The sequence below is a fragment of the Euprymna scolopes genome, chromosome 16 (genome assembly GCF_053919585.1).
Source record: "Euprymna scolopes isolate OS-2025 chromosome 16, ASM5391958v1, whole genome shotgun sequence".
NCBI classification, from domain to species: Eukaryota; Metazoa; Mollusca; class Cephalopoda; order Sepiida; family Sepiolidae; genus Euprymna; species Euprymna scolopes.
This window is the reverse complement of record NC_136497.1, coordinates 65,629,925-65,635,766: the sequence shown is the minus strand read 5'-3', so window position 1 is coordinate 65,635,766 and position 5,842 is coordinate 65,629,925.

Here is a 5,842-nt window from a genome sequence, read left to right as displayed (position 1 = left end):
ACTTTTATTTTTTAAATTCTTTTTTATGTCAGTCAGAGTGATCTAATCATTATATGATGATCTGCGAATAAGAGCTAAATTGACCGACTTTTTATTTCAACTAAAGTGCTCAACGATAAGAAACGAGTTTCTTAAAGGAGTTGATATAATTATTTACTATAATAATTATTAAATATTAAATACCTACTGATATTAGTGTTTCATCCTTTCTCGAATCACCAGTGCTGAGTGTCAAGATTAACACCAATCGATAGATTCGAACCCGGCAAAAAAATATCTCTGGCTTTATTAGCAAGGACCTAATCCATTCAGCTACCGTTAAACATAAAAAATATTCTTGAGATATATATATATATATATATATATATATATATATATATATATATATATAGAGAGAGAGAGAGAGAGAGAGAGAGAGAGAGAGAGAGAGACAAATATTATTGAATAGCACGGAGTTATTCTGTTTTACAATTTTCCTTTTTATCTTCTCCAATCTCCGAATAGTTCTTTTTGTGTCCCTCTCGAAATTGTATAAGTTGGATCCATAATCGCGAGCGCTTTCGACAGAATTCTTCTATCATCCTCAGGCATATTGTAGAAATAAATGTAGAATTTTTTTTTTCAATTACATATATATACATTTTTTCATAGTCACGTGGTAGCTTGTTACAAGTTAAGTGGGCAGACTTTTTCTTATTTATATATTAAATATATTTATATACATATACACACACACATATTCGAAATTTATCCCAAACATTTCAAAACCTTTCGGCTGCACTCATAATTAATATTATTTATCTGAGGCTTATTTGTTTTAATGTACAACGCCTCGGGTATTCTTACCCTATTTACATTTCTCTCACTTTGCAATACTCTTGTATTTTCTACCATAATTCTTCGAAATTCCGAATGATGGCAGCCATGTTGTGATATGGAGCTAAGGTAAGAGAGGTGGAGAGTCAATCTTCGCGACAATGTGTTAGTTGTTGAACCAATGTAGCTACTAATACACTTTCCTATTGGGCAGCTGAATTTGTAAACTACATTGGTTCCTTCCAACAGGTCACTTGCCTGCGAAATGTTGTTTTTCATTACAAGGCTTGTTGTCTGTATTTTTTTTATAATATATAATAAATTTTATTTTTTTTATTATTATTGGGAGCCACGTATCTACGGATTATATTTTTAAGAATAATTTCATCGATTTTTTAGTTTTTGTGCAACTGGTTACGGTAATAGGTAATATAAACAGGTTGATAATTTTCTTGGATATTACTAATTTGATTCAAATTGCTAATGGCTTGTTTTATTTCTTTATCTACAAGAGAGTTTGGGAGTTGATTATTTACTAACACTTGTTTTATATTTTTTAATTCATTAAAGAATATTTTTTGTTTGAGGAAATCACCTTTGCACGGGATATAAGATTCCTTATCATATTCGTTTTATAACGGAATGGACATTCGTTTTTAAAATCTAAAATACAGGAATTAACGGATGTAGGTTTTTTAAAAACGAAGATGGTAAATTCATCGCTACTAGAGTCAATGAGAACGTCTAAAAACGAGATCGTATGTGAAGTTAAGAACTGAATTATTCTGAAATATACCCTTTAAATATTCTATTTCCTCTGTGTTATTGGCAAAAATGAATATATCGTCCACATATCGAACATAAATAGAAGGCTTCTCTATTAAATTAAATACTTTGTTTTCTAGATTAGCAAAATTAAATTTACTAAATGTTGGTCCCAATATGGAACCCATAGCTACGCCCTCCACCTATGTGTGTATATTTCCCAGATGATCATAAAATTGAACTTGTGTCATGTCGAATGAACAGAGGTGTTTGGGCTCGATCTCACGGAGTTGTTTAGAATTGTATCATGTCGAATCAAGAGGTGTTTGGGCTCGATCTGACAGAGTTGTTCAGGAGTGTGTCGTGTCGAATTTACGAAGGTTCAAATCGACGAAATGTGTCGTGTCGAACTGATGGAGGTGTTCGGGTTTGAATCGACAAAGTTGTTCAGGATCGTGTCGGGTCGCATGAATGAAATTGTTCTGGACTGTGCAGGAGCGTGTGAACTGAATTATTCGAGACGGTGTTGAGTTGTATATACAACATCGTTTGGTTTCCGTCTATTATCCAGTTGACGCTTGTCGCAGCCGTGCCGCAGCGTGCCATAACATTTGTTTGTTGTCTCTCTCCCCTCGTGATTCAACATTACAGTTTTGCTGTACATTTGACGAAAGCTGTAAACAAAGAAATTAAACACAGGATGTGGCCAAACACCCGCTCCACTGACTTCTGCAAACAATAAATTCTGTTTATATAGAAAAATATAATGTCAGGAAATGTTAATCAAATCTTTTCTGGGTAGTCATTATAATTTTATGGTGATAGACCCTCGCCTTTCTGTATGAGCAAGTCAAAAGATTTATGTGTGCAACAGAACATTCTTTAAAATGGCTACAAAATGTACTTTAATCAAAGAAAAATAAAACTTGACTCTGCAGTCGGCAAAATTCCAACTTTCAGTGTAAATCGTTCAAAATCTGAAGGTTTATGAAAAGAGATAAATATTCACTTCAATCTGAAGAAGATGAAGACGGATGATTCAGCAGGCAAATAGCCAGATATCAATGTACAAAAAAAAAAATGGAAAGAATCCTGAAAGTGAGTAATGGTACCAAGCCAGGAATATAGAGCAAAATGCAATAAAAAATGTGTGCTTATTGATTCTTACCCTTTTTGGTAAGATAAATGACTTTTTATATTGGTAAGATGTAGCAAGAAAATAAAGTGTACGAATACAAAACACAACAAATTCAATTCTTTGAAAGAACTTGGACTATAAAAAGACGAAAGTTTCGAATATAGAATTCAACTGTAAAAACCGATTTTAATTAAAAAGCAGACGAGTAGGATTTTTCACTGTTAAAAAATGATGCTCAAGTTTGGTAGAGTATAAAAATGCAACACTTTATTTTATAAATGACTAGCCTGGGTGCCTGGCGATACCAGGGTGTTTGGACGTGTGTGTTGAGCAAAACAAAAAGTAGTAGTAGGCAAACAGGCTCCAACCCGTATTGCAAAGGAGGAAAAGAAAGTGAAAAAAAGCACCCATCGCCAAACCGGAAGTGACGAATGTTTAAATTAAGGCTAGTCAATCGAAAAGAGGCGATGATTTCGAAAATATCGGCGAAAAAAGCGACCTCCCCCTAAAGAATAGTGACCAGTTGAGGGTGAAGAAATCAATGCTTTTAGCCAATTCTTCGATATTTGTCATCCGAAGGGTTGATTTAAGCCGATGCCTTTCTCGTGAAAATGCGTTGCTTTTGTCGAAAGTTTTAAGCATACATACATACATACATACATACATACATACATACATTTAAACAGACAGGTGAGATTTATATTAGAGATAACATAAAAGTACTTAAAATGGCGTGTATTACGACTTTCATTCTTTCTGTGAAACTTGGAAATCTGCATGGAATTTTAAACGGAATTTTTAATTTAATCCATGAGGGTAGCATGCTCTCGTTCCGTCAGTCAGGACCAGGTACAAGTCTTAAATAATTCGCAGTTGTGTTGTATTCTGAGTATTGATGCACATTGAATACTGAACCATCAATTTCCAAAGGTGTTTCACTTACAACTGGGATACCCAGTACTTTACCTGCTACGCCACTGTTCCTTGCCGGACAATTTTAATATAAATTCTGGCAGCCTTAAACCTATTCCTGTTTTTAGATGTACAATCTTATTATTTATCACTATATATCACTACAGATTCAACTTAAAGGTTAAAAGTCACATCTTCTGAAACGTTGTGAAAATAACACTGAATATGAGAATGGTAGCCCGGATTATTCAAATAATAAAAATTACCAAAATTCAGAAATATAATTTCAAATAATTCATAACGTCTAAAGATAAAGTGGTCGCAAACAGTTTAGGAACAAAAAGGTAGAAATAGTGTCAATAAATTTGATGTAATATTAAATCAGTGCCCACAAGTAATCACAAATATACTGAAGAAAAAAATCAAACCTTTCATACACTAAAGAAGGAAATTTCCTGTAGAGTCGAAGAAAATGAAGGGAGGAAGCGCCCACGTGTCTGCGCGTCATGCCTTACCTTGGAACGCTCCTACGGTGTGCGTACGTGCATGGCCGAAACCCGGGAGAAATTCCAAAATGGCGCCGTCCTGATCTTGTATATTGTGCGATCATCACTGGGCCCCACGTGACCGTTCTTTGGCTGCTGATTGGCCGAGGACGAACGCCGGAAGGATAAAGGGAGTGTTTTTGGAACATGGGGGTGTCTTTTCTAGGATCGACGTCAGTGTGATCGTATCGGTGAACTGCTGCAGCTTTAAGAGTACCTTAGTGTGTGTGTAATTTTTTGGGACTTGCTCGTCTGCTGACTTTACAGGACTTTCTTTTCTGCTGATTCTACAGGACCTGCCCTTCTGTAGAACTTGGAACAAAACTTCAAGCCTCTTCTTTCTTTTCACACGTAGTCGCCTAAAAAGGTAGAATCGGACTTACTTGTGAAACGGCTTTATTTCCCTCCCTAATAAAAAAAAAAAAAAACATAGCTTTTTATTCAGATAGATTTTCTCATTGGTCGCTCAACAGGACAGAAAATTAGCATAATTTGTCGCTTGTAACGAGAGTTTTAATTTTTTTTCTTTCTCGTTTTTTATGAAGAAGAACGTGGTTATAACATTGCATATGTTTGCCAGAGCATTCCCTTTTGTTCCTTTGTTTTTACTAAAGCTTCACTGCTTATCAAGGATAAGGGGTAATGAGTTTGTCAAGTGTGGTGAGATGACGCTGTCATGATTGGTAACAAGAATTCAAAGTATATGGTGTGTTTATGAATGAAAAACACACGTTCATTACATTTCATAAACGTGCCAGATACTTTGAATTATATCGTCTGTGTTTTATTCGCAAAAAAGACAACAGCATTCTTTGTATTTTTAATTTTTGGCTTTGCAGTTCTTTAAATCAACCATCTTAAGAAAATCTTTAAGTAAAGATGAAACGTTGATGAATAGATAAGCAATTTTCGGTTTTCATTTTTTTCATTATTTATATATATATAATCAAAGTTGAAATAAGAGTCGAACCATCATGTCAGTAAAATTTAATAATTAATTTTCTTATGTTTTATTGGATTTAACTATACAAATAAACAACTTCAAAAACGGTAAATGTTCATATTTTTTTTTTCTGAGTAAGAAAGTTCAACCTTAATTATTAAATATTTCTCCTTTCAAGCTTTGGTTTCTGCTATTCAATCTGTCTGCATCTGAGGGTTTCGCAAGCAGCAGTTATTTCTGAAGAAGAGTCCATTCATGTAGAGCCAATTCCACATCTGTTTTTGCGATGGCATATTCATGTCATCCTGGACTGCTATCCATACATGCCAGCACTATATGAGATGCAAAACACAGCCTCTCACTAGTGCATGACCGCCCATGCTTAGTAAAGAGTCACACTATTCATAAGGTTTACCTGTTATCATGCATGGACATAAATAAAATATGGCGGATCTAGAGGAGTAAATCTTGAACCAAAATCCTTCTTTTTTTTTACACAACTTCTCAAGACCTAGAAGCCACTCAAGAATAATGGTTGTTAGGTAGGTGGTGAGACAGTATCAGTTGCAGTGGAAATTTGTGGTAAGATTATCTAAATGGACGCCTCAATAGACACTTTTTCACTTCTACTACATTTTCTGAGATAGTAAATTCGTATCATCCTAGACTGACATGTGCTCAAAAACTATGTGAGGTGCAAAATGCATCTTCTCAATAGTAAAT